General features: G+C 43.6%; 1 long non-coding RNA gene across 1 annotated transcript; it reads left to right on the top strand.

The window, feature by feature from the left end:
- Positions 1-9,847: 9,847 nt before the first annotated feature.
- Positions 9,848-10,331, top strand: LOC119313273. Its single transcript, XR_005151644.1, has 2 exons — positions 9,848-9,950; positions 10,055-10,331. It is a non-coding gene; the product is annotated as an uncharacterized LOC119313273 (long non-coding RNA).
- The last annotated feature ends 55 nt before the right edge of the window (positions 10,332-10,386 follow it).

Genomic DNA, 10,386 nt, shown 5'->3' with positions numbered 1-10,386 from the left:
CTCCTACCGGGGGGAACCGAGCGAGGAGACAGGGGAGGGTGCGAGGGGTCGGCGGCGGCGGTGGAGCGGGGGAGGGTGCAGGGGGTTGGCGGCGGCGAGGGGGATCTGGCAAGGGGGGATAGCGATCGAGATGGAGGGGGATCTGGCGCGGGGGGCAAGGGGGAAACGGAAAGAGGGGGAAGGTTAGCAATGGCGCACCACCCAGGGGTGCGACATAAGTATATCCATAGCAATGGCGCACCACCGAGGGGTGCGCCATAAGTAACTTTTTTTATTTTTTTAGTTGCATCTAATAATTTTTTAGAAAATGAAAATCAAATTTGAAAACATTTATGAATGTGAAAAAATATCATCAAATTTGTTATTTCAAAATATTTATGAATATGAAAAAATATCATCAAATTTGTTATTTAAAAGTATCATCAATATTTTTTTGCATTTTTAGTTGCATTCATTTGTGAATTGGTAAAACATTTGTGAATATGAAAAAATATCATCAAATTTGAAAAAATATTCATGAACTCAAAAAGTGTCCATTTAAAAATATTCATGAGTTCAAAAAATATTAACAAATTCAATACTTTTTGTGAGTTCAAAATTCAATACCATAGTAAACATAAATATATATTCATGAGGACACTAGAACAAAAGAAATATCATTTCAATATGTCGAAATACAATCGAGAAATGAAGGCTACAATTTAAATACAATCGATCTTAGCCAGCTATCTGTTCACAATCTTCTTGCCCTTATTTTTCGCAAATGGAGTTCTTCTCTTGAACGGACGTCCTTTAGGTAGGGTGATCCTGCTTCTTCTTGTGGTGTATGCTGGTACTTCATCGTCGTCGTCATGTTCCATCTTCGGGTCGCTGTACTTGTCAAAGTCTTGCTCATTGGTGACTCCATCCATTCCGATGATCTTCCTTTTGCCTCTCCTCACGACAACACGACTGGGCTTTGACGGGTCGGTAATAAAGAAGCATTGGTCCACTTGGGAAGCCAGTACCCATGACTCATTTTTTACGGTGTCGTTTGCGCCCGCGGTCTTGGATTTGGCTTCGGGTATAACCATGGTGGTGAAATACCGGTCTTCTTTTAGGACGCTCTTGGCCCATCTGACACGGAACATCGGGACCTTCTCTCCAGCGTAGCTCAGCTCCCAGATCTCCTCGATCCTTCTGTAGTATCTGTCCTTGTCATTACCGGTGTAGGATTCCATCGTTACCTCGGAGTTCTGATAACCATCGCTCTTCATGTCCTTTCCCTCGGTGTAGAATGTGTAGACGTCGATATCGTACGCCTCATACGTCATCAGGTTGTGCTCGGCGCCCTGTGACAAGGCGAATATGAGTTATTCTTCCGCAGAAGAATCCTCATGTAAAGGGTACGACAGAAGCTTCTCCTTGAACCAACGCGTGAAACATGAGTTGTGCTCTTTGATTATATCTCCGCCCGTCCTCTGTTGGCCTCGCTCATTGTATGTATTCTCAATAAAGGTTTTGTGCTCTACCACCCAAGGATCGACCACGTCTATGTGTTGTAGCGTGACTAGGTTTGCTCTTTCAAAGTCGGCGAGTCGACCCTCGAAGTCGACATGCATTTTGCGGCGACCCTCACGGTGACCCCATCCAGCGAGCCTGCCAAGGTGCCTGTTGACTGGCAGACCAACGGGTTTCTCGATGCCTAGATAATTCGTGCAGTAGGATATGCACTCTTCGGTCAGAAAGCCCCTGGCTATGCTTCCCTCTGGACATGACATGTTGCGAATGTATCTTTTGATGACACCATTCATCCTTTCGAACGGCATCATGCTGTGCAGGAACGTCGGCCCGAGTTGGATGATATCCTCCACGATATGGACCAGCAGATGCACCATAACGTTGAAGAATGCGGGCGGGAAGTACATCTCAAGCTCGTATAGTATCACCAGGATCTCTTCCTGTAGCCTTCTGAGTTGCCTCATGCCAACCGACTTCCGAGAGATGACGTCTAAAAAGTTGCATAGGCCAAATAACGTTTCACAGACGTGTGCGTCCATATTCCCACAGATTACAACTGGAAGTATCTGCGTCATCAGCACGTGACAGTCGTGAGACTTCATCCCGCTGAACTTCTGCTTCGCTGAGTCTAGGTATCTACTTATCTTCCCCGCGTAACCGTAAGGAAGTTTTACTCCTACGAGGCAGGTGAAAAACTGCTCGATCTCCTCTTAGAGGGAAGCACGCGGGAGGGAAGTCATTTCTGGTCTTCTTGGCCTTTTTGCCTTTGCGACGACTGTCTCTGTCCTGCTTTGCCTCATCATCATCACCATTAGCGTGAAGCTCCTCCCTGATGCCCATTGATTTCAAGTCTACCCTTGCTTTCAGCTCATCTTTGGTCCTCTCTGGCAAGTTGAGCAGGGTACCAAGCAGACCCTGGCACACGTTCTTCGTGATATGCATGACATCAAGGCTGTGAGGCACACGGTGGATCTTCTAGTACGGCAAGTCCTAGAAAACAGACCTCGTTTTCCATACCTTCAGCAGCGGCTCTGGCGCCTTTCGCTTCTTTCCCGGCTCTGGCGCCTTTTGCTTCTTTTCCGACAGTGGGCAATCTTTCCAATTTTTCAACAGCTCGTCTATTTCCTCACCGCTGCTCGTACGCGGGCGTCTTCGGGGTTCGGTTTCACCATCGAATAGATCCTTGCGTTTTCTCCACGAGTCATCGTTGCGAAGCCACCTTCGATGTCCCATGTACACGGTTTTCAAAGACCCGGGATCTCTATCTAGCTGGCGATACATTGTGTCATCCATGCACCTGGCGCATCCAGAAAATCCGTGGACCACCTGCCCCGCGACATATCCGTAACCGAGATAGTCGTGCACCGTCGTGAGCAGTGCGACTCTCATAGGGAAATATTCTTTCTCTGCGGCGTCCCACGTATTGGCTGGCGTTTTCCACAACGTGTCTAGTTCCTCTTTCAGCATCCCCAGATACAGATTGATATCGTTCCCTGGTTGTTTCGGCCCTCCAATTAGCATACTCACGTGAATGTACTTCCTCTTCATGCACAACCAGGGGGAAGGTTGTACATCCACACAAACACAGGCCAGATGCTATATGTACTTCTCTGGCTGCCAAACGGATTGACTCCATCGGTGCTCGCGCCCAGCACGATGTTCTTTGGATCGTTCTCAAATTCTGGGTGTTCGAAGTTCAGCGCTTGCCACTGGCTCGCATCCTTAGGGTGACTCAGCATCTTGTCTTTTTTATTTATCTCCAGATCATTTACGTCATCTTCTTGCTTCTTTTCATCCCTATCCGCGTGCCAACGCAGGAGCTTTGCTAGCTTAGGGTCCGCGAAATACCGCTTCAGACGAGGAGCGATCGGAAAGTACCACACCACTTTTCGAGGAGCTTTCTTCCTCTTCTTGTATCGAGTGACGCCGCACACCGGACATATGGTAGACTCCGCGTGCTCGTCCTGATAAATGATGCAATTGTTCATACACACATGGTATTTCACGTGCGATAAATCCAGAGGACACACGATTTTCTTCGCCTCCTCGAAACTGGTCGGGCACTTGTTCCCCTTAGGAATACGTTCGTGCCAGAATAACATGTTCTCGTTGAAGCATGCGTCGGTCATTTTGTGTTTTACCTTCATCTCTAGAGCCATGAGCATTACTTTCAGGCGGGTATCCTCGGGCCTGCATCCTTCATACAATGGAGTAATCACGTCCATCTCCAGTTGATCCAGCTTGGCTTTCTCTCGGGCGGCAGCTCTTGCGCTATCCGTCTGCTTGAGAAGCAGCTCTTGAATATGAGGGTCCTGCACCCAGCCCATCGATGGTCCTGCTCCGGCATCTTCATCTTCATGATCATGCCCTTCGTCTGCTCCGGCATCTTCCTCATCATCATGTCCGGCATCTTCTACATGATGACTGTGTACTCCATCTACTTCGTAATCATGTTCTGGAGATTCTTCGTCTTCTCGCCCGCCCTCACCGCGGTTGTCTTGCTGCCCTTCCTCATTTCTTGCCCGGCCCCCATGGACGACTTCATAATCATCTTCATCACCTTGCCACCGATAGCCATCCATGAAACCACGCAAAATCAGGTGGTCCCGCACCTGCACGGAATCCGGGTCCGTAAGGCTCCTCAGCTTGCATCTTTGACACGGACATCTTATCTCCGTCTCATTCTTTTGAAGCATCTCGGCCTTCGCGGAGCTCAAAAACCTATTCACGATGCCTTCGGTCATCGTGCGGACCATGGTCACCTGCGAGGTAGAGCAAAACGATATTTTAGAACCAAGAAAAAATTTGGCATGACTTTGCCTAAAAATAGGACAAAAAAGAATGCATAGTGCCAAATTCTTGCCGAAACGGAAATGAAACAACATTCCAGCAAAATATTGACAACTATCGCGTTTCAAATACCGGTACCTGCAAACACAAACATATATGCGACACCACAAACATATGCAACACCACAAACATACATAGATCTAGCTAGGCCATAAAAAGTGGATGTGCACGTTGTTGGAGGGAGAAAAAAGTAGATCTATAACATAAAGAAAGCTTTCCCCTTACTTACCTATCAAAAAAAGATAATTTAACCACTTAATTTGGATGAATCTACGGTGCAAATGAGATGAGGAGGAGGAGGCAGCCGAGACAAGCTTGAAGGAGGAGGTGGAGAGAATGTAGTGGGGAAAGTGAGTGTGGTAGGTGGCTGTCCAAAATATCTAGCTAGTCTCAGGTTACTAATGGCGCACCACCTATAAATGCGCCATTAGTGTGGTGCGCCATTACTAGTTTTGCAAAAAGTAACAATAAATGTTAGTAGTGGTGCACCGTGTATGTGGGGCGCCATTACTAATTTGAACTAGTAATGGCACACTATACACTGGTGTTTTGAAAAACAAAAGTAAAAAAAAAATTGTTACTAGTGGCGCACGAGGTGAGTGGTGCGTCATTACTAGTTAAAACTAGTAATATTACTAGTTAAAACTAGTAATGGCGCACTGTGCCCTAGTGCGCCATTACTAGTTTTGAAAAAAAAGTTTGTTAGTAGTGGCGCACCGTGGGTGTAATGCGTCATTAGTGTGATGGACACTAATGGCGTACCAACACATGGTGCGCCACTGCTATATAATAATGACGCACCACATGTATCGTGTGCCATTAGTGTCCATATTATTTATAGTCCTTTCCTAGAAGTGTCACCTGCAAAGAGACCATCGATGACCTTGAGAGGGTTGCTGGTGGTGATAGCGCACCACTGCTCACCGGAAATCCCACTACCTTCAGGTACCCATTGCCTTCTCATGCACTGTATTTTTCTTCTCTGGAACTAGTAGTACACAACCTGTAGTTTTTGGTTCTTTTATTTATGCAGTTCTGGTAAAAAAGCCTAAGCTCCTGCCTTTTATCTCTAAATGACCTTGCTGATCAGATGTACTGTAGAAGTAGATGTTCATAACCTATAATTTGTTTTGTTCTTCATCTATTATGCACCTCTTGTACTACCCATGGTATTTATATACTTGTTCTGCGCATTATTGTGATGCATCATCACCGAAGTGTTGCTTGATTTGAGATCAATATCTTGCACTGCATCCTGGATCTCTAGAATAACATTATGTTTTGATCAAATTACAGTGAGCAATCTATCGGCAAAGGAAAAGCCTTGCACTTGTCGCTTGTTCATGGCAACAAGCTAGTCCTCACGACCACAAGCATGTACGAGGATATCCAGTTTGGTTCTGTGTATGGCGTGCTGACAGGATCGGATCAGATGATATATGAAGCTGTGTTAATTGTGTTTGCAGGTAGAGTACATTCTTTCACTTAGCTAATATAATTACTCTGAGCTTGTAACTATATTGCCAATGTACTAATGAGTCTGAGTCCTCACTAGGACTAGGATCAGCTAGTAATGTATACCTCAGATTTCAGTTTACTCTAATCTCTCACATGCATGTTACTGGCACAACATTAGTTTATCTAGAATGTAGCAGCTCAAAATAGCTGTCTAGTTGGATGGCATACATAGCTACATTTTGACAAAAGCGATAAAAACTGGCGTGAACAGCAAAGACCTTTGCTATATATAGCAAGGAAGAAAGGGGTATGAATATAGGAGAGGAGAAAAAACAGAGAGCTTGATAATTAACTTTTGCAGCGGAAGCAACAGTGAAGTGAATGAAGCAAGTGTGATGCAGAGTTGAGTACCTCATGAGAAATGCTGCCGGCTAGCATGACCGTGAGCCAGTGAGATAACAACAACCTGAAAAAAATCATGCAAATTTGCTTTCTCACGTGAAACTATCATGCCGCAGTGGATATCACCAGTCTTAGATGTACATTTTTTGAGGACCAACCTGTGGTTGGATGGTTAAATGGACAGTGGTATCTCCAGCCCTATCATTTTGAAGTTGGCTAGGTAAATAAACATATGCTCAACCACATCATTTTGAAGTTGAATGTGAGTTGCTCAATCATCCATTTAGTAATGAAGTTGGGTGAATTCTGCAAAGTTGTCGGTCAATGCTCAGGATCAACATTTTCACGCTCGTAATCAAATGCTTGGTCGTAGATATCGTCATCACGCTCATTCTCTACGATCATGTTGTACATGATCACACAAGCCGTCATGACATTCCACATCTTGCATTGGCTCCATGTTTTGGCAGGATAACAAACAATAGCCCATCAAGATTGGAGCACACCGAAAGCACGTTCCACATCCTTCCTAGCACCCTCTTGTGCTTGGGCAAACCTAGCTCACTTCTCTCCTCCAGCCTGGAGTCTTCACAAGAGTTGACCACTAAGGATATATAGATACCATCAACTAGGTAGTATCCCTTGTTGTAGCGGTGGACATTGACCTCAAAGTTGACCTTTTCGCAATTGCCTTCTGCAAGGCGTGCGAACACCGTAGACCGCGGAAGCACTTTTATGTCATTATGATAACCTACCATGCCGAAGAAAGAGTGTCAAATCTAGAAAACTTGTGATGCCACAGCTTCAAGTATGACCATGAAGACTTTAACATGCCCCATATACTACCCCTGTCAAGCAAACAGACAATTCTTCCACTTTCGGTGCATATAATCTATGCTACCAAGCATTCGCAGAAAGCCTCTGGATTCATTAATTGATCGCCAACAACTAGACAGTATCTGCAGCATCTGGTTCTCTCAAGTACTCCGGGCCAAACACTACTACCACAGCTTTGCAAAACCTGTTCAAGGCATGTGGACTCACTCATCCAGGCATACGCATCCACAAGATTACCAGGAATTCCATATGCAAGCACTCGGATAGCAGCAGTGCAAGCATCCGAATTATCGGAAATCCCATATTTTTCTCAAACCCTCCATTCCATCTTTTAGTTTAGAAAATATTTGCAATGTTCGGTTTTGTGAACCTTATAGAAGATCTCAAATCAATTTTATTGGTTTTCTGTTTTGGTTTTTTCCTTTTACTTTTTTTATTTCGTTTTTCTTTTTTGGCTTATTATTATTATTATTATTATTATTATTATTTAACCCTTTAAATTTTGCACACTTTTTTTAATTTCGTGAACATTTTTCTAATTCACGTACTTTTCTCAAATTCATGAATCTTTTTTGCAAATTCACGAACCTTTTCAAGTTTTTGTGAACTTCTCTCAAATTCGTTAACTTTTTCATTTTCTTTTCTCAATGTCATGAAAATTTTCAATTTTGTGAACTTCTTTAAAACTTTGGACTTTTTTTGAAATTCCTGAACTTTTTCAAATTGATGACTTTTTTCAATATATTGGATTTTCAAAATTATTTGTTTTTATATTTTTGACCTTGTTTTCAAATTCATGGCCTTTTTTTAATCCACGAACATTTAATACATCCATTAAAAAATTATATTTCACAAACATATTCAAAAATCCGTGCTTTATGTTCCCATTGGTTTTCTGGGCTAGGTTTTGCTGGGGGTTTTCACCTGGGTTTTTGGGTTTTTTAGCTTCTTCTTTTTTTCCTTTATGTTTACTTTTTTGTTTTTTCATGGTGTGTGCCACGCGTCCGTCGGCTGGTCTTTTTAAAAGATTGGTGGGTCATGAGCCGTCAGACCTGGTGTATCGAGTGGCCGAGTGGTGCCTCCATCATTGCAACATGGTTCTTGTTGCAGAATGTTTTTGCAACAGAGGACTTATTGCGGAATTTATTTATTTTTGCAACAAAGGTCTTGTTACAAAAAAAATTCAAAAGAGCTCTTGTTGCAGAAAAACACCCGAGGAGAGAGCGCCGTGGGAGCTCAGCCGAGAGCTCGTGTGTGTGTGTGTGTGTGTGTGTGTGGAGAGAGAGAGAGAGGGAGGGAGGGAGGGAGAGAGAGAGGGGGTAAGGAGAGGGGATGAGGGAGGAGAAAGGGGCCCACGACGCAGTGCCATGGGAGATCAGTTAGGGAGAGAGGGGTAACGAGAGAGGAGGAGGGAAGGAGAAAGGGGACTGGAGGCGCCGTCCTCCGGGAGGGTTGAGAATCATGCGTGCATCTCCCTCTTGGCTGAGTGGTGGCGGGCGCTAGATGGGAGTCAGGATGGTGAGAGTGAAGGATGGTTGCTGCTGAGAAACAAGGGAGGTTGGTGGCGCTTGCTGTTGGGAGAGAAGAGTGACGAGAGAGATTTTGTGGAGATGCAAGCCCGAGGAGATAAGGCGCAGTAACGAGGATGTGTGGCTCACTGGACATTCCTCGAGCAGTCGAAGCAGTCAACACACATGTCATCAGCCGGTGACGGGAAGCTTCTCATTTTTTTCCTTTTGTTTTCTTTTTCTGGTTTTTTTATTGAAAATTTATAAATTTGTTTTTAACAGGCAAGAACTTTTCAAGGTTGTAACGTTTTTAACATTTGTGAACTTCTTTTAAATTATGGAACATTTTTTCAATTATTTTTGAACTTTTCCAAATTAATGGTTTTTTTGTATATATAAAATTCTTAAAATTTTCAACTTTGTGAACATTTTTCAAATTCGTGCGTTTTTCAAATGTGAAAACTTTTTGATATTCATTTAAAAAATCTCAAATCCGTGAACTTTTTTCAAATTCACTAACATTTTTTATTTCCATAAACATATTTTAAATTTAGAAAACCGGTTGCCATTGTTTTCTTTCTTCAATGCTCCTAGTAAGCAGAGGCCGCCGTGCGGTGGCCAGAAAGCGTGTGATTCCATAGGATGTCATCCTCGGTGAGCTCATCAAAATGGACCTCGTCGAGAAGCATCCAAAGGGTGAAGAACTATTTAATATGCTAGATGGAAACAACAGTGGGAGGAGGTTTGATCTTGAGGATCCAAGCGTTATTCTTGAGGGCCTCTCGCACCTTTCAATTCTTCCATGCAGATGCCTCGTATATGAGTGGAGAGATGTCCTTGGGCTTACGGCCAAAAAGTCAAGAAGAGTCCCAGAACGGCGTCCTTGCGCCGTTTTCAACAATGATGGTGGTAGAGGCATAGAAAAGGTTGAGGTCTTCCTCGTCAAACGAGTTCTCATGCCCAACCCACAACTTAGTGGACGCCTTCCATTCAAACCAGGGCCAACACAAATGCAAAGCACGCGCAAAGTAGTTTTTTAGTTTCCCTATGTACCAACTGGAAATACAAGGTTCAAAAATAAAAACTAGAAACACATCATGTGATCCGTTGGCTAATTGTCCTTGTCAATTTTGGGGTATGAAATTAATGTTATCTATATTTGGACACATGTTAATGCATTTAATGTGATTAATTTGGCGCCATATTTTTAATGGCATTCCTAAATTAACATATTGGATTGGTATCAACCCAGCATAAAAAGGCTTGACATTTCATATCTTCTCCATCTCATCCTACAACCGGGACAACTATCAGCAGCATCTTGTGTCTACTAAGCCAAGATGAGGGTAACACTTATGCTACTCCTGACCCTCACGTTTCTCGTGCTACCATCAGGTACAGTATATTCTTATAGTACCTTGCTTAACGATTTTTCTCCATCAAATTTTGCCAATAACAATGGTTTTTTTTTCCTCTTCCTGCCGATTGGTATATTTCAGATGCTGAAACAACTTGTACTTCCAGGGATTGGCCCCCGGGGGGTACAGCGTGTGATAGAAGCGAGTGTGAGGACAAATGTAAAAACTATTATGATGACTATTACAAGCATTCTACTTGTGTAGGTCTCTGTAGTTGGACTTCCATCTGTACAGACAATGGGTGCCATTGCTCAATTTGTGATGATCACAGCCATCCATTCGGGCACTGAATAAACTGATCCTAACTATGTATGCTGAAATGGTTTCCTCATTGAAATAAGAGAGATATTAATTGCAATGGTTTAGCACACGCTTATAAACATCCCACAATATGTGTTGAATTCTTGCATGCG

The sequence above is a fragment of the Triticum dicoccoides genome, chromosome 1B, assembly GCF_002162155.2.
Source record: "Triticum dicoccoides isolate Atlit2015 ecotype Zavitan chromosome 1B, WEW_v2.0, whole genome shotgun sequence".
Taxonomy (NCBI): domain Eukaryota; kingdom Viridiplantae; phylum Streptophyta; class Magnoliopsida; order Poales; family Poaceae; genus Triticum; species Triticum dicoccoides.
The sequence above is the reverse complement of the archived record's forward strand: the minus strand, read 5'-3'. Positions and strand labels throughout refer to the sequence as shown.